This window comes from Schistocerca serialis, chromosome 10 (genome assembly GCF_023864345.2).
Source record: "Schistocerca serialis cubense isolate TAMUIC-IGC-003099 chromosome 10, iqSchSeri2.2, whole genome shotgun sequence".
In the NCBI taxonomy this organism is placed as follows: domain Eukaryota; kingdom Metazoa; phylum Arthropoda; class Insecta; order Orthoptera; family Acrididae; genus Schistocerca; species Schistocerca serialis.
In genome coordinates this window covers 125,058,539-125,078,032 of record NC_064647.1, presented here as the reverse complement: position 1 = coordinate 125,078,032, position 19,494 = coordinate 125,058,539, and the positions used below count along the sequence as shown (strand labels likewise).

General features: G+C 42.8%; 1 protein-coding gene across 1 annotated transcript in view; it reads left to right on the top strand.

Moving 5' to 3' along the window:
• The first annotated feature begins 4,683 nt into the window (after positions 1-4,683).
• The window catches only part of LOC126425192 (ammonium transporter Rh type B), a 228,198-nt gene continuing 213,387 nt past the window's right edge, over positions 4,684-19,494 (top strand). Inside the window, exon 1 of the mRNA XM_050088146.1 lies at positions 4,684-4,829. The gene's annotated coding sequence lies outside the window, so the exon portion shown is untranslated. The remainder of the gene's footprint in view (positions 4,830-19,494) is intronic.

Below are 19,494 nucleotides of genomic sequence, written 5' to 3'. Positions count from 1 at the left end.
GGCGGCGAACTGTGGTGGAACTAGCATCAGACTTTGCTACTGGACAGCGTACAAGAGTGTCTGAGCACACAGTGCACGGAACAGTCCTAACGGAGGGTCTCCGCAGCCGACAAGCCACGCATGTGCCAATGTTAACACAACGACATCGGCAACTTGGACTGAAATTGGGACGTGACAATCGGCACTGAACGTTGACGCACTGGCAGACGTTGCATGGTCTTCTTCTTCATGACGATTGAAAGTCACGAGGAAAAGCATCTTGACACCTGTACTGCAGGGCGGCTCCATTATGCTCTGGGGAACATTCACGTTGGACTTCCATGAGCTATTGGGAGAGGCGGGTAATATACAATACGTAGAAGAGACAAGAGGGAATAATAAGAGTGAACAACCAAGAAGGAAGCGCTCGCATTAAAAAGGCTGTAAGACAGGGATGTAGTCTTTGCCCCCTACTGTTCAATCTATACGTCGAAGAAGCAATGATGGATATAAAAGAAAGGTTCAGGACTGGAATTAAAATTCAAGGTGAAAGGATATCAATGATAAGATTCGGTGATGACATTGCTATCCTGGTGGTGGTGGTGGTGGTGGGTAACGTCTCGTCGACAACGAGGTCATTAGAGACGGAGCGCAAGCTCGGGTTAGGGAAGGATTGGGAAGGAAATCGGCCGTGCCCTTTCAAAGGAACCATCCCGGCATTTGCCTGAAACGATTTAGGGAAATCACGGAAAACCTAAATCAGGATGGCCGGAGACGGGATTGAACCGTCGTCCTCCCGAATGCGAGTCCAGTGTGCTAACCACTGCGCCACCTCGCTCGGTATTGCTATCCTGACTGAAAGTGAAGAAGAATTAGGTGACGTGCTGACTGGAATGAACAATCTAATGAGTACAGAATATGTATCAAAGTAAATCGTAGAAAGACGAAAGTGTCCGCAGCTCGTGGTCGTGCGGTAACGTTCTCGCTTCCCACGCCCGGGTTCCCGGGTTCGATTCCCGGCGGGGTCAGGAATTTTCTCTGCCTCGTGATGACTGGGTGTTGTGTGCTGTCCTTAGGTTAGTTACGTTTAAGTAGTTCTAAGTTCTAGGGGACTGATGACCGTAGATGTTAAGTCACATAGTGCTCAGAGCCATTTGAACCAAAGACGAAAGTAATTAAAAGTAGCAGAAATGAGAACAGCGAGTAGCTTAACATCAGGAGTGATGGTCACAAAGTAGATGAAGTTAAGGAATTCATTTAGCTAGGCAGCAAAATAACCAATGACAGACAGAGCAGGGGGGACATCAAAAGCAGACTAGCATTGGCAAAAACTGTAGAGGAAGACAGATATTGGAATACATTGATGACATAGGTTGCAAGTTCTGCTCTGAGATGAAGAGGTTGGCGCAGGAGAGGAATTCGCGGCTGGCCGCCTCAAACGAGTCACAGAAGACTGATGACTCAAAAAAAAAAAAAAAAAAATACAAACGTGAATCCGGTGGAGCTCATGCAAGGCACCATGACGGCCAGGGAGCATCTTACGCTGGTTGCAGACCAAGTACACGCCTTATGACAATAATGTCCTTCGACAGCAGTGGCATTTTTCAACAAGATAATGCGCCATGTTACAAGGCCAGAAGTGCGATGGAGTGTTTCGGGGAACATAATAGCGAGTTCCAATTGATGTACTGGCCTCCCAACTCGCAAGATATGAAGCCGAACGAACACATGGGGGATGTGATAGAACGTGGCATCAAAGCTATCGTCTCCCTGCGCCGTATGTACGGAAATTAGGTGACTTGTGTGTGCAAATGTGGTGCCAACTTCCTCCAGCGGCCTACCAAGGCCTCGTTGCTTCCGTACCACAAAGCATTGCCTCTAATATCCCTGTCAGAGGTTAAAGGTGGACACACTAGGCTGGCTATTAGGTAGGTCATTTTTATTTCATACTATAGTAAAACAAAAGTCAGAATATCATAATAAATACTTTCTTAATCATTCTGTGTCGCTAGTACCTTCAAAACTTTATAACACTTTCTTTGCTATAGTTCAATTCTTTTATCTTGGTGGCTCGCGCATGACCGCCCAGACGCGGGAGATTGCTGCGTTGCCAGTTGCAAACGACGCACGCGCCAAGAGAAGCAGCGCCATAGTATAGTATAGTTCGCAAACATACGTTTAGGGCGGAGCGCGCAGTTTATGAAGTAAAGCCACCACGGCCGCATTAACCCTTTGGCTGCTACTGAGACGTGCTCCCCGCATTTTGTCATCACTGCACTGCTCGCCTGTGCAGACACATGGTGTTCCAACTGCTTTCACACACTTATCATTCGATTTCACAAAAACTATTTGGCCCAAAAATTAGATTTTTAAACGTCTTCTTGACTGATACCTTCCCCCCATAAATGACTTAGTTCTGTTTCGATGTTCAACGCAGTTATTGTGCAGCATTAAATGTAGTAAACCATTGCACGAAATTTTGAAGAGTTTGCACAGGTAAAAGTCCATAGCGTATACTTTCCGTATGGTCGATTTTATTTGCCACAATGTTGAGACTGAAATGTGGACAAGATACCTAAATTTCATATAAAATTTACTGTATAACAATATCTCATTTAATTTAAGTACCAGATAGGTGTCGTACGTAATATTGAGAAATATTCCGTCTTTCGCGACTGTAATAAAAGTTTTATTTATACCAGAGTCATTTCGCTTTCTCTACAAAGTTCTGATTAAAACAAAGTTGGCGAAGTACACAAAACTGAATTGTGGACGCTATAAAACACAGAAACTAAAATATATAGTCAGTGAGGCGCAGTGCGCAAACAATTAGTGTCTGTTACATCGGCCGGCCGGTGTGGCCGTGTGGTTCTAAGCGCTTCCGTTTGGAACCGCGTGACTGCTACGGTCGCAGGTTCGAATCCTGCCTGGGGCATGGATGTGTGTGATGTCCTTATGTAAGTTAGGTTTAAGTAGTTCTAAGTTCTAGGGGACTGATGACCTCAGAAGTTAAGTCCCATGGTGCTCCGAGCCATTTGAACCATTTTTTCTGTTATATCGGACAGCAAATACTTGCCAAAACATAGATGAGTCGACGAAAACATTGAATATGATGACGTTGCCAAAGCAGCGAAGCAAGGAATTGCGTCAATCATGTAGCTCGGCAACGTACGAGCCGAAATTCTGCTCTAAATAATACTTTTAATACTGTCGCAACAGAATATATCTCACTATGAATAGTAAAACAGCGACTGCGGAAGAGAAGATATACCAACAAAACAGATAACATGAATATTGTATGTGTAGCCAAACACCTTAACCATCACGCCAACTCAGCTTCTTATTCCACAGCATTGTTGGGGGATTCTAAAATATCACACAAAATACCGACAAACACTGTTGGTATGACTATGAATTACTCACGTTTCGTCGAAGTACAATAGGAAATCAACAATTACCGGTGTTCTTTATTGTGAAAAAGCGGTTCGTGAGAATGATACAAACACCTTTCCTTGCTATCGCCTGAATTAGGAGGCTTATTGCTTGTTTGGTTTAATTAATTAATTGAATATGAAGCAGTTGGTATAAATAATGCTTTTTCCAAACTTTCTATAAAAGAAAATCTCCTATCAAGACATTGCTTTTGTTCAATTACTTTATTTATGACTGGACGTTTCTAAAACTGAAGACACTCGTCCGTGCTCTGCACTGCAATCGAGCTCTGGCAACGTCGTTCTCTGTTCATTGGCTGACTGTGTTTTGTGACGCCAGATGCGCAGAACGAACCTAAACTCGACCGCCGTCGTAAACGACGCGCACTAAAGCAACATTTCAATAGTGGTACAAGTCCATTTTTGTTCATCTTGAGATACAGAGTCCTAAAGTAAAATGAGCCCTGAAAAATCTGCAGTTGAGGTACCAGAAATATTCAATATGCTAGAGGTGAACCTTTCTTTCAGTTTGTTTGGATCATTAATTTCAGAAGCATTATAGGCAGAAAAGTGGAGGTAATGGACTTCCATCACTATTGAAATAAGCCCCCCATTTAATACTTGTTTTAAGGTAGCGGTCTTACAAATGGCTTTCACGAATTTTTGCTAGTCCAGCCAACCATGCATCCAAGGGTTAAAGATGCTGAGGAAAGTAGAATGACACAGCTGGTACACCACTTTCCAGCCAGCGCATTTTCCGGAAGCATTTTCTCATTTTTTTGGTACTCCGATAGGAACATTTTTTTCGCCTGTCAGTTAAAGGTTAAGTTGATCGATCGATAAACGTTTCAGATCAAATACGCGGAGCAGTCAGTCGCGTTATGTACCTTGCGCTCCGCACGCATGCTTTACCGCGGCCGTGAGTGGGGCTGCACTCCGACACCGAGGAAGCTACGACGCTCGAACGAAAGAAGCGTTTCGAGCGATTCCAAAGCACTCAACCTCAATGACTCCTTCCAGTTCCACGAGTCTAAGAATAGCCGACTGTGATCTCGCCCATTATAGCGCGCCAGTGAGCCGCTGACCTGCTGCGTTATTGAAGCGGGACAAATAAATCAATTCCCTTTGGCAGGCCGCCTCTGTGTAACGCACGCGAGCCCCCGCCACCCGTTCCTCCGTCACGCGGTGCCTTGTTTTGCAGCCGCGTTACGTCACAAGGGGGGCCCGACAGTGCCGTGTGTCCCGGCTGGAAGTGCCCGCGTTACATATTGACAGTACTGCTTTGCGTTCCCAAGGCTAGGAGATACGCGTGCTCCACCGCCTCCTTCCTCTTGCCGACACAGGAGGGCTGAGGCCTGTTTGTCAGTAGCAGCGGAGACAGTGGCGACGCGTCCTTGTTTGACTTCGCGACTGGACACGGTAAGTGAGTACTTCCACCACTACTGATGATACGCGGACTAGAAACTACTACGAATCGACAATTCTGTTCTCGAAAACCAAAAGGAATCGGATACTCTGCCGAGAGGCGAGACATTTCACCAGTTTTCACTGTTGGGACGGCGATTTTAACCTTGGCATCATTATTTATTTATTATAGGGCCATCAGGCCCTCTCTTACATCGGACCAGTGTTCCACACATGCAGCATTTCACACATCAGAGTTACATCATGACAATAGTTTAAATAAGCAAATTAGATTATTCTGGTCACAATATGAATAAAGAGTAATGACTAAGACCTAATAAAGTAAATGCTGGCAGTATTTTTACAACAGGTGCTATGCATACAAATTATGATAAAATTATATTTATTATAGGGCCATCAGGCCCTCTCTTACATCGGACCAGTGTTCCACACATGCAGCATTTCACACATCAGAGTTACATCATGACAATAGTTTAAATAAGCAAATTAGATTATTCTGGTCACAATATGAATACAGAGTAATGACTAAGACCTAATAAAGTAAATGCTGGCAGTATTTTTACAACAGGTGCTATGCATACAAATTATGATAAAAGCAATAATAATAACAGTAAAAAAAATCAAATAATAATGATAAACATGAGAAAAATTGGCAATAGTAATAAAGATATGTGCAGATGTACATTAATGTCTTGGTGTGTAAAGTAGATGTTTACTAGTATACCGAGTTTTGGGCAACGGAGATTTAAGGAGGGGGAAAGAGGGAAGTAATGAGGTGAAGTGCATTCGTGTACAGAGGAAGGCATTACTGTTCCTTAAGTAGAAATGTCATTAACTGTTTTTTGAAGCCGGACATGTTTTTAAGTTCCCTAACATAACGAGGGAGGTTATTCCAGAGTCGAGTTACCGCTACTGTATAGGACTTTGAGAAGGTGACTGAGCGATGCAGTGGAACAGAGAGGATTTTATTATGATGGGAACGTGTGTTTTTGTCATGTTGTTCCGACATAAGCGTTAAGGACGAGGAGAGATATGAGGGACAGTGTACATTTATAAGGCAGTAGATGAGACAGAGTGTATGGAAATCTCTGTGTTTGTCTGCACGCAGCCAGGACAATTTTGCATATGCTGGTGAAATGTGATCAAAAAGTCGAACGTGACTGATATATCGGACGCAGGCATTCATAACCAGTTCCAGACGTCGCAAATTTTCCTGAGAGAGGTCTTGTAGGATAATATCGCTGTAGTCAATGATTGGGAGTATAAGCGTTTGTGCTAATTTCTTTTTCAGATCGAAAGGAAAGAGTTTTTTATATTTTTGTAGGACATGAAGAGATGCTGATGCTTTTTTGCACACTGCAGTTACGTGCTCCGTCCAATTTAGATTTTCATCTATTATTACTCCACAACTCTTTGCTGAGGGAGAGAAGTTAATATTTGTTCCATTTAGGATAAGAGATTGTATGGATTCCCGATGTTTTGGGCTAATGAGCTTAGAGTGATCAACAAGTACCGCTTGGGTTTTAGATGGGTTTAGTTTTAGTCTTATGTCCTGTGCCCATTTTGATAGTGCATCGAGGTCAGTAATGAAATTTTCAACAGCTTTCTTAAGATTGCTTGCTTCGCACTTGGATACAACTGAAGGTCATCAGCATACATATGATATTTGCAATAGGTCAGAACTGATGACACATCATTGACATAGACAGAGAAGAGTATAGGACCTAATGCTGAGCCTTGGGGAGCGCCTGACACTACCTACCGCCATTGTGATTTTATATTCCCGGACAGGACGCGTTGCTGGTGAGACGTCATGTACGAGCGAAACCATTCCACTGCACTTGGCGAGAAATTTAGACCGCTAAGTTTGGCTAGTAAGATGTCGAAGTCGACAGTATCAAATGCTTTGCTGAAATCTAAGCAGCAAATGATAGTCGCTTCTTGTCTCAAAATGGCTCAAATGGCTCTAAGCACTATGGGACTTAACTTCTAAGGTCATCAGTCCCCTAGAACTTAGAACTACTTAAACCTAACTAACCTAGGGACATCACACACATCCAGGCCCGAGGCAGGATTCGAACCTGCGACCGTAGCGGTCGCGCGGTTCCAGACTGTAGCGCCTAGAACCGCTCGGCCACCCCGGCCGGCGCTTCTTGTCTGTCCATGGCAAGTTTCAGGTCATCTGTCACCTTTATCAGAGCGGATGTTGTGCTTCGATATTTACGGAAATCTGATTGGTATTCGTCTAGTTGGTTGTTAGTAGTTAGGTAGTTGCTGAGCTGGTCATGGACTATATATTCTAAGGCCTTTGATAGTGCAGGAAGGTGGCAGATGGGGCGGCAGTGAGAAGGTGCTGTGGCGATGTCCTTTTGAGGCAGTGGCTTCATTTGTGCCAGTTTCCAGGCCTCAGGGAAAATACTTGTGATTAATGAATCGTTGAAAATATCTTTTATAGAGGGCAGTAGTTGATCCATAAGAAGTTTTACCATCTGGATAGTGATGCCATCATGTCCAGTAGATGCTGATCTAATCCGCATTATGGCTTTCTTGACAGTATTGCAAGTGATGTGCTGTAGATAGAATATACAGGGTGAAGAAAAATTCGCGCACTCGAATTTCGCAGCACGATCCCTCACATACTGAGAATATAAAAATGTCACAAAAATTCGTCTTGCGCATATTTCGGGCAGTAAAGGGACGTTGAAGATTGGCAGTCTGGCGACGCTGTAATAGCATGTACGATAACTACCTCTGTCAGCATACAGATCGCTGCTGTGTAGTTGGTGCAGTTGGTTGGTTGGTTTTGGGGAAGGAGACCAGACAGCGAGGTCATCGGTCTCATCGGATTAGGGAAGGACTGGGAAGGAAGTCGGCCGTGCCCTTTGAAAGGAACCATCCCGGCATTTGCCTGGAGCGATTTAGGGAAATCACGGAAAACCTAAATCAGGATGGTCGGACGCGGGATTGAACCGTCGTCCTCCCGAATGCGAGTCCAGTGTCTAACCACTGCGCCACCTCGCTCGGTGTTGGTGCAGTAATTAGCGTTTTGGGTTAGCATGCAGGAGGTCGAGGGTTTGATTCTGAGTCGAGAATTGTTTGATTTTATTTGCTAAACGTACTCTGTGTGGTACGGCATTCTCGCGTCCGTCGGTCGTCGTAATTTAATATATTATTTAGCGGTAATGTTGATTGTTGCCGACTTACGTGGTGGGCCTTAATAAAAATGGTATTTCATTCAATTTTGATGTAGGATTAAATACTTTTGTGAAGTTCTCTTTTTTTAACAATATTGATCTTCAGTGGAATTAGACTCGCTGAATCTTAAAATATGATTATATAAGTTGAACAATGAAATAAACTTTTCATATTAATTTCCTCGGCTAGTCAGTTCACTTTAAAGCAAAAAATCTTTAGTTATTGATTACAATTGCGGCCCACACACGCGCGAGAGTATTTTTTCTTACCTCCGTTAACCATTGCATTGTAGTCGGAGTCCTGGCTCTGGCTCTCGGCTGTGGTACTGAAAATAAGAATCTTAAAGCTACGTATTTTCTGCAGCGTCGGGTGGCTGTGGAGGAAAATGTATATTATGTTAATAGCGGGCGAGTTTTTCGCTTCCGCAAAATTTTATAAGTTGATATTGCCACGTAATGGCGTCGTTGGCTGCATCGGCTGCTGCGATTGTTGCACTGTAAATTACTCGAATGCAGGTTAGTTCAAGGAAGGCGGACATGAAATCGGGATCACCTCTTACAAATTAAAAGTGAACAATCATATTAAATCAATACATTATCTGCTTAATTAGTACAAATATGCTTACATTTGCCAGCACTCGCAAGATGTCCGTCTACACGCAACCAAGACAAGAGAAGAAGTGAAGACGACTAAAAAATTATCAAAAGAGCGTATATTTTCGTCTCTTTAGATCATTTTGTTATATTTCTTTGCCCTCGAAACTTACACGGAGAAATTATTGTTTTACGGGTACACGAGAAAAGTATGTTATTCAATTTTTAAATGTCTGTTCCTTATAAATACTGTTTTTTAAGTCTTTTCGTATTATTTCACTGGGGACGCTATAGTATCCAGCGTCCTAAATGTCATAAAGCGATTGCAGTGGGTACTTTACAAAACATGTACTGTTACTTACTACGAACACAGAAATGGAAGTACAATCTCTTTCACTGGTTATCTTTTAAAGAAGCCTTTTTTTTGTCGTGGACGCGTATTGCCGGCTGGTGTGACCAAGCGGTTCTAGGAGCTTCAGTCTAGAACCGTGCGACCGCTACGGTCGCAGGTTCGAATCCTGCATCCTTAGGTTGGTTAGGTTTAAGTAGTTCTAAGTTCTAGGGGACTGATGACCTCAGATGTTAAGTCCCACAGTGCTCAGAGCCATTTGAACCATTTGGACCCGAATTGTTTCGCACCACTGCACCTAGCAGATTCCAAACTTGTTTTGTGTGTGTCCAACCCTAAAGTGCCCCATCGAGTTATACCGTCCGATCCCGGTAGCTGAGTGGTCAGCGCGACAGAATGCCTATCCTAAGGGCCCGGGTTCGATTCCCGGCTGGGTCGGGGATTATCTCCGCTCAGGGACTGGCTGTTGTGTTGTCCTAATCATCATCATTTCATCCCCATCGACGCGCAAGTCGCCGAAGTGGCGTCAAATGGTTCAAATGGCTCTGAGCACTATGGGACTCAACTGCTGAGGTCATTAGTCCCCTAGAACTTAGAACTAGTTAAACCTAACTAACCCAAGGACATCACAAACATCCATGCCCGAGGCAGGATTCGAACCTGCGACCGTAGCGGTCTTGCGGTTCCGAAGTGGCGTCAAATCGAAAGACTTTTGCACCCGGCGAACGGCCTACCCTACGGGAGGCCCTCGTCATTCGACATGTTTGGTGTCCGGCCCGGTAGCTAAGTGGTCAGCGCGACTGAATGTCCTGCTAAGGGGCCCTGTTCGATTCCCGGCTGGGTCGGAGATTTTCTTCGCTCATGGGTTGGGTGTTGTGTTGCCCCAATCATCATCATCTCATCCTCATCGACATTCAAGTTGCTGGAGTGGCGTCAACTCAAAAGACTTGCACCAGGCGAACGGTCTACCCGACCGCAGGCCTAGCCACACGAAAAAAAAAAAAAAAAAAACCTTTAGTGCCAACTATTATACTTGCCAGGTTTAGGTCCGTTGTATTTCGTTATGACCTCACGTCACCAGTAGGGCTAGCAATGTGCTTCGCAAATAATTTCAGTGGGACAATTGGGGAAGGTTACACAGAAAACAGGTTTGGAATCTAGCAGAAGTAGTGGCGCGGAACAGTTAGCGTCCACGACGAGAAAGAGGCCTCTTTAAAAGATGACCAATGAAGGCGATTGTATTTCCATGTCTGCGTTCGTAGTACATAACCGCACATGTTTTGTACAAGACCCACAGTAATCGCTGTATCGATTAAGACGCCACGAACCGTACCGCACAGACTACCTTTGGCAAATAAAAACAATCGAAATCTCTACATTTCTGCGTGCTAACCCATAACGCTACCAACTGCACCACGTGCACTGAACTACTATACATGCTCACGGAGGTACCTGTGATTACAGGGTTGCCAGATTCCCAGTCTAACGTCCATTTACTGCCCCAAACATGCGCAGGACAAAATTTTGTGAGAGACAGTTTTGTATTGCCACTATGTGAGTAATCGGGCTGCGAAGTCAGAGTGGCGAATTCTTCTTCATCCTGTATACGATTTTAGATTGGCACGCCATATCTCCCGCATTACTTAATCAAAATTATTGCTTGAGACATCGTTTTCAAGATTTTGTTCACCACTAATGAGGAAAATTACACGTTTTCGTTAAAAACTTACTTCAATGAAGTGTTCAAAATTCCTAAGCATTGTTATTGTAATTACGATAGTTTTTTGCCGCCATATTCATTCCCAAGGAAATCTGAACAAAATGTTTCGCAGTACCATTTAACGGTGATTCTATGCCCAAAAAACATGATGGCTGTAGGTTAATAGATATGTCGTTTCCAATTTGTTACTTGGACAGGTAATGGTTTGCCTCAGTTCCGATTCTGTTTAAATAGACAACATTCTGTTGTACCCCATCGAACATACCTCCACAAATTCCCAAACTCTGTAAGTTCGTCCGGTTTACCACCTCATCATTAGCTTTTAAGTAAAAATGCTGTCGTTGTGTTAATTAGAAGTCTTAACACTACTCAAAGACTAATTAACGGTGCAAGAGTAGTGACAACTCACTTAACCCTTTGAGACCCTCTGTCTGCAACTGTGAACATTAACTTTTACTGTATCTTAGGCGCAAAAGAAGTACTTTTTCCCCAATGGAAACTTGAGCAACACATTTGTGAATTTTCAACATTTTGGTCATGCACAAGTGCTGCCAACTGTTGGGCGTCACAATGAAAATATCAGCAAGTCAGTGTGGTAGTTGGCAGCAGCTTGTGACCACCAGAATACACGGATGTGGTTGAATCGCTATATTCCACTGTGTAATTGAATATTGTTATTTTGCATGGAAATTATTGAAAGATCATTTTACTATTTATTACAACGGAGAATGTTCCATCATTAGTTATTTTATTCCATAAAATGAAGACAAGTGTACAAAGTATATTTTCAAAATAGGTACATATTTTTGTCTAAATCTTGCGTCCAAAATCATTTTTAAAAAGCCAGCTAAGAGCAATACCACATAAAGAGAACTTTCCTTCCTCCAGAATAAATTCACGTCTGAAAGGATTAATCGAGAACATCATCACTGCTCAAGTCACTCATTCTGATAAACCGGTGCTCATACCCCGTATTAACCTCACATCTTCTCAACCAGCCATGCCCTTCCAAACGATAAGAAAACAATTTCCAATAAAAGTATTCTTCGCTGTGACCATTAATAAAAAACAAGACTCTTTAAAGTTACCAAAACCTGTTTATTCGTATGGACTGTTATACGTGGATTTTTCATGAGTTTCCATATTCAGTGATATTTATGTCTGTGGTAATGATACAGACAGCCAAAAAGTAAACGATAATCCCATTATAACTGCTAATATTATTTTCAAATAAGCACAAAAAAGGCGAATATGTACTGGGCAGACTTAAGGCTGCAAAGACGGGAACCAGTTTTTTTCGACTTATCTGGCAGCTTCTGTGACATTTAAATCAAAACATCTTGGTATAGTCGCGCTTTTTTTACGAGTTAGCCCTGCTTCCCCTAGCGTCGTGAGCTCTCTCAGCTGCAAGGTGCTGGTACATCGACTTCTTGCAGTTTATAGGCTCAAGTCCATGACCCTGTGCTCAAAATTCAGGAGATTCGCCAGCCACGTTAAACAACATGTTATATCATATGGCTGAAGGGCATCCATGTAATAACTAAGTTTTCCTGGAGCGATAAAATTTCTGGGAGTGGATTTGTTCCTGGGTGGACGCTAAATTATTTTTTTAATTTCTCGGTAGGGGTAGGGTTGGTATTTTTCCCCGAGGGGACCATTCCTCATCCCAACCCACACCCTATTACATGTATGGTGAAGGATGTAACAAGAGAAAAATTTTTATGTGCTTCTAGAGAGTGGGATTCACCTACAGTAGGTAGTATCCGAGAGTAGGGGTGCACCTGTAACAGAAATTATCACAGGGGAGATATGCATACAACCTAAACTTTAATGACACGTCATGTCATGTTGCACGATACGATGATACGATGACATGTGTCATGTTACACAGCGTGACATCATGTATCATGCTATTTTATATGACATGGTGCATTATACTACATGACATGGTTATTAATAATAACAAGTACGAGGGTAAGTCAATTACTATCCGCAAGTAGTTATAAAATTTCATTGCAATCAAAGAGGAAACTTACAAGAATATCATTTTTCGACATACTCTCCTTGTGTTCAACGCACTTGGTCCATCGTTGTACAAGCTTACTGATGTCCTCATAAAAGAAGGTTCTCGGCTGAGCTGCGAGCCAGGAATGCACCGCTTCTTTCACTGCTTCGTCCGACGCAATTCGAAGGCCCCTTAATGCCTGTTTGAGTGGACCCAACAAGTGATAGTCAGAAGGGGCAAGATCGGGACTATATGTAGGATAATCGAGTACTTAAAATGTGAGTTTCTGGAGCGTTTCAGTAGTGTGGGCAGCAGTATGCGGACGGGCTTTGTCGTGCAACAACACACGACCTTTTGACAGCAATCCTCAGCGTTTGCTTCGAATTGCAGGCTTTAGCCTGGCAGCAAGCATCTCACTGCGACGTACACTGTTTATTGTTGTGCCCCTTTCGCCATAATGTTCCAGTACTGGACCTTGTGCGTCCCAAAAAACCGTAAGCATCAGTTTTCCTGCGGACGGTTGGGTCTTCAACTATTTCTTGCACCGCGAATTTGGATGTTTCCATTCCATACCCTGCCCTTTACTCTCCGGCTCTTAGTGATGTATCCATGTTTCGTCACCAGTAATGATCCTGTCTAAGAAGTTGTCCCCTTTGTTACCATAGCGATCGAAATGTTTTTTACAGATGTCCAAGCGCGTTTGTTTATGTAACTGTGTTTGTTATGGGACCCATCTTGCACAAACTTTATGAAACCCATATCTGTTGTGGATGATTTCGTATGCAGAACCGCGACTGATTTGAAGACGATGTGCCACTTTGTCATTAGTTAATCGTCTGTCTAAGAGAATCATTTCACGTGAACGCTCAATGGCTTCTTCGTTTGTGGCGGTAAACGGTCGTCCGGCTCCTTGATCGTGCGTAACACTTATGCGACCATTTCGAAATTTTTCTATCCATTCGTAGGCACTCCGCTTTGGCGAAACACTGTTCCCTTACTGTACCGATGAATTTCGGCCCCTGATACGACTTGCGACCACAAAAAAACGCATCACTGGACGTTGCTCTTCTTTGGTGCAAACAGACAGCGGAGCAGCCATGATACATATGTATTAATACATATGTATCGAAAATTATCAGACAATGGCATTATAGCCTACAGTTTACGTAGATACAGTGTCTGTACTATGAGTTATTAGAAGCTGCTTGTTTATCAACTGAAACAAATAATCAATTATTATCCAATATATTTTTGCGACTAAGATGAATGAAAAACTTGCGAAAATAAAAAAAAAACTTTCAAAAACGCGTAAGATCGCTTTTTTTCGTCTCATAATAACGTCAGATCTAACTAATTGCGAAGGCGTTCTAAAAAGTAATGCTTCCGAATTTTGTACGTGAAAATGTTTAAAGCTTCTAAATAAAACACACGTTAGTAACATTCTCCGTCTGAATTCTTCACGTCTGCGATAATCTGATACCTTGAGTTCACTGTCAAAGATCATCCTTCATACAGTTCTGACTTGCCTTATACTTCGACCATAAATATAATAGACTGGCCCTGACGTCATTTTCGTGGCTCCAACATCTCTGGGCTGAAGTCACGTGAATGTTGGCAAAACATGGTTGTTTCGTGTTGCGCTTATGGCTGCACTCAGCGTTTTGTCAGGGGAAATGGCATTACATTTCATGTGTAAGTGTTTCTATGATAGTGCAGATCCATTTATTGAAATCTGCTGAAGTGATTTTTATATGTTTTTTACGCTTGAAATAGAGTATCACGTAAATTAAAGTGTTGAAAGTGATGCCTGTAAAGTCAGACTCATATTACATTTTGGAAAGTATCTATGATAATTCGGTTACAGAAGTAAATATAATTGTTTATCGTTCCTACTCATAGTTCCCTAAGGATGAAAACCGAAGGCAGCTTTGGATACAGGCCCTGAAACGGAAAAACTTTAAGCCATCTGCACATACGCGCCTTTGCTCGAAGCAAAGGTTAGTTATTATTTACAATGTATATTTATAATTTATATTTAAGTTTCTGTCATTTTTGAACCTAGGATCCAAATTTATTTTCTGAAACTTCTAAGTCTCACCTTTCATCTACAATATCATTTTTTTTAAAGTGATAGTTTAAACTTTTGTAAAATTAGTGGGAACTGAACCTTTGAAGTGCACCTAAAATTGATACTCTAAAATGGACCTGCTCTAAAAGTCGACAATTTTGGCACCTATAGTAGACATAATTCCCATATCCCATTTTCTTTATAAGTGACTAGAGCTCATAACGCGGCGAATCCAATGTTTAAAATTTCGACACGAGCCCACTCTTACTGTTTAAAATAATGTTAACGACATTTTACTTTAATTGATAGTTTACAGTAATTTCGTCCCGCTGCCAACCAGAGTGGCGTTCGCTGTATTTGTTAGATTTTATAAATGGTACTGTGAACAAATCCAGGTCAACTGTAGTTCTGGCATAATTTTTCGCAAACGAAAAAGAAATTTTCGTTGGAAGCGTTTGGCAGTCAATTGAGAAATGTGGGTAAAATACGATACAAACATAGGATGGCAGACCGCTGATTTGAAATCCCGCCACGTTTTGCCAACAGTCACGTGGTTTATGTTGGAGCCACACCAGCCCTATAGCTTCTGCACAGCAAGGCCAGTCTACTAGTATCTATGGTCGAAGGCCTTATACGACTTTCATCTGTCACCAAAACACCTTCGAGGACTTTGGTAGTGATAAAGCGGTGCAAGCAGCAGCGAGGTTGTGGCCCCAACAACAACGTCAGTTCTTCTACAGTGACTGTAACAATAAACTGGTCCCTCGTTGAGAGAAATGTTCTCGTTGCCAGCGTAATTAAACTGAAGAGCAAAAGCAAGTGGTACACATGCCTAATATCGTGTAGGGCCCCCGCGAGCACGCAGAAGTGCCGCAAACCATGTGGTATGGATTCGACTGATGTCTGATGTAGTGCTGGAGGGAACTGACACCATTAATCCTGCAGGGCTGTCCGTAAATCCGTAAGAGTACGATGGGTTGGATACCGCTTCTGAACAGCACGTTGCTAGGCATCCTAGGTATGCTCAATAATGTCCATATCTGGGAAGTTTGCCGGCCGCTGTGGCCGAGCGGTTCTAGGAGCTTCAGTCTGAAACCGCGCAGCCGATACGGTCGCAGGTTCGAATCCTACCTCGGGCATGGATGTGTGTGAAGTCCTTAGATTATTTAGGTTTAAGTAGTTCTAAGTTCTAGGGGACTGATGACCTCTGATGTTAAGTCCCATAGTGCTCGGAGCCATTTGAACCATCTGGGGAGTTTGGTAGTCAGCGCAAATGTTTAAACTCAGAAGACTGTTCCTGGAGCCACTCTGCAGTAACATAGCAATACTAGACGTGTGGAGTGTCGCATTGTCCCGCTGGAAGTGTCGAAGTCCGTGGTAATGCACAATGGACAGGAATGGACGCAGGTGATCACACAGGATGCTTACACGTCACCTGTCACAGTCATATTTAGAAGTACCAGGGGTCCCATATCACTCCAACTGCACACGCCCCACACCATTACAGAGCTTCTACCAGATTGAACTGTCTCCTGCTAACAAGCTAGGACCATGGGTCACGAGGATGTCACCTTATCCGTACACGTCCATCTGCTCGATACAATTTGAAATGAGACTCGTCCGACCAGGCAATGTGTTTCCAGTCATAGCAGTGCAATGGCGGTGTCGACCAGCCCAGACGAGGCGCAAAGCTTTGCGTCGTGCAGTCATCAAGAGTACACGAGTCGACCTTCGGCTCCAAAAGCCCATATCGATGGTGTTTCCTTGAATGGACAGCACGCTGACACTTGTTAATAGCTCAGCATTGAAATCTGCAGCAATTTGTTGAAGGGTTGCACTTCTGACACGTTGCACGATTCTCTTCAGTCGTCGTTGGTGCCGTTCTGGCAGGATCTTTTTCCGGCCGTAGCGATTTCGGAGACATAATGTTTTACCGGATTCATGATGTTCACGGTACGCTCGTGAAACAGTCGTGTGGGAAAATCCCTACTTCATCGCTACCTCGGAGATGCTGTGTACCATCGCTCGTGCGCCGACTATAACACGACGTTCAAACTCACTGAAAACTTGATAACCTGCCATTGTAGCAGCAATAACCGACCTAATAACTGCGCCAGACACTTGTTGTCTTATATAGGCGTCGCCGACCGCAGCGACGAATTCTGTCTGTCTACATACGAGGTGCGGAATGCGGGTAAGCTACTACAAACAGCATAGTGAACGCATTATTGAGGCCAAGATAGATACGAAGCCCACACCTACTACAGTAGTACAAGTTTATATGCCAACTAGCTCTGCAGATGACGAAGAAATTGAAGAAATGTATGATGAAATAAAAGAAATTATTCAGATTGTGAAGGGAGACGAAAGTTTAATAGTCATGGGTGACTGGAATTCGAGTGTAGGAAAAGGGAGAGAAGGAAACATAGTAGGTGAATATGGATTGGGGGACAGAAATGAAAGAGGAAGCCGCCTGGTAGAATTTTGCACAGAGCACAACATAATCATAACTAACACTTGGTTTAAGAATCATGAAAGAAGGTTGTATACATGGAAGAACCCTGGAGATACTAAAAGGTATCAGATAGATTATATAATGGTAAGACAGAGATTTAGGAACCAGGTTTTAAATTGTAAGACATTTCCAGGGGCAGATGTGGACTCTGACCACAATCTATTGGTTATGACCTGTAGATTAAAACTGAAGAAACAGCAAAAAGGTGGGAATTTAAGGAGATGGGACCTGGATAAACTAAAAGAACCAGAGGTTGTACAGAGATTCAGGGAGAGCATAAGGGAGCAATTGACAGGAATGGGGGAAATAAATACAGTAGAAGAAGAATGGGTAGCTTTGAGGGATGAAGTAGTGAAGGCAGCAGAGGATCAAGTAGGTAAAAAGACGAGGGCTAGTAGAAATCCTTGGGTAACAGAAGAAATATTGAATTTAATTGATGAAAGGAGAAAATATAAAAATGCAGTAAGTGAAACAGGCAAAAAGGAATACAAACGTCTCAAAAATGAGATCGACAGGAAGTGCAAAATGGCTAAGCAGGGATGGCTAGAGGACAAATGTAAGGATGTAGAGGCCTATCTCACTAGGGGTAAGATAGATACCGCCTACAGGAAAATTAAAGAGACCTTTGGAGATAAGAGAACGACTTGTATGAATATCAAGAGCTCAGATGGAAACCCAGTTCTAAGCAAAGAAGGAAAAGCAGAAAGGTGGAAGGAGTATATAGAGGGTCTATGCAAGGGCAATGTACTTGAGGACAATATTATGGAAATGGAAGAGGATGTAGATGAAGATGAAATGGGAGATATGATACTGCGTGAAGAGTTTGACAGAGCACTGAAAGACCTGAGTCGAAACAAGGCCCCCGGAGTAGACAATATTCCATTGGAACTACTGACGGCCGTGGGAGAGCCAGTCCTGACAAAACTCTACCATCTGGTGAGCAAGATGTATGAAACAGGCGAAATACCCTCAGACTTCAAGAAGAATATAATAATTCCAATCCCAAAGAAAGCAGGTGTTGACAGATGTGAAAATTACCGAACTATCAGCTTAATAAGTCACAGCTTCAAAATACTAACACGAATTCTTTACAGACGAATGGAAAAACTAGTAGAAGCCAACCTCGGGGAAGGTCAGTTTGGATTCCGTAGAAACACTGGAACACGTGAGGCAATACTGACCTTACGACTTATCTTAGAAGAAAGATTAAGGAAAGGCAAACCTACGTTTCTAGCATTTGTAGACTTAGAGAAAGCTTTTGACAATGTTGACTGGTATACTCTCTTTCAAATTCTAAAGGTGGCAGGGGTAAAATACAGGGAGCGAAAGGCTATTTACAATTTGTACAGAAACCAGATGGCAGTTATAAGAGTTGAGGGACATGAAAGGGAAGCAGTGGTTGGGAAGGGAGTAAGACAGGGTTGTAGTCTCTCCCCGATGTTGTTCAATCTGTATATTGAGCAAGCAGTAAAGGAAACAAAAGAAAAATTTGGAGTAGGTATTAAAATTCATGGAGAAGAAATAAAAACTTTGAGGTTCGCCGATGACATTGTAATTCTGTCAGAGACAGCAAAGGACTTGGAAGAGCAGTTGAATGGAATGGACAGTGTCTTGAAAGGAGGATATAAGATGAACATCAACAAAAGCAAAACAAGGATAATGGAATGTAGTCTAATTAAGTCGGGTGATGCTGAGGGAATTAGATTAGGAAATGAGGCACTTAAAGTAGTAAAGGAGTTTTGCTATTTGGGGAGCAAAATAACTGATGATGGTCGAAGTAGAGAGGATATAAAATGTAGGCTGGCAATGGCAAGGAAAGCGTTTCTGAAGAAGAGAAATTTGTTAACATCCAGTATTGATTTAAGTGTCAGGAAGTCATTTCTGAAAGTATTCGTATGGAGTGTAGCCATGTATGGAAGTGAAACATGGACGATAAATAGTTTGGACAAGAAGAGAATAGAAGCTTTCGAAATGTGGTGCTACAGAAGAATGCTGAAGATTAGATGGGTAGATCACATAACTAATGAGGAAGTATTGAATAGGATTGGGGAGAAGAGAAGTTTGTGGCACAACTTGACCAGAAGAAGGGATCGGTTGGTAGGACATGTTCTGAGGCATCAAGGGATCACCAATTTAGTATTGGAGGGCAGCGTGGAGGGTAAAAATCGTAGAGGGAGACCAAGAGATGAATACACTAAGCAGATTCAGAAGGAT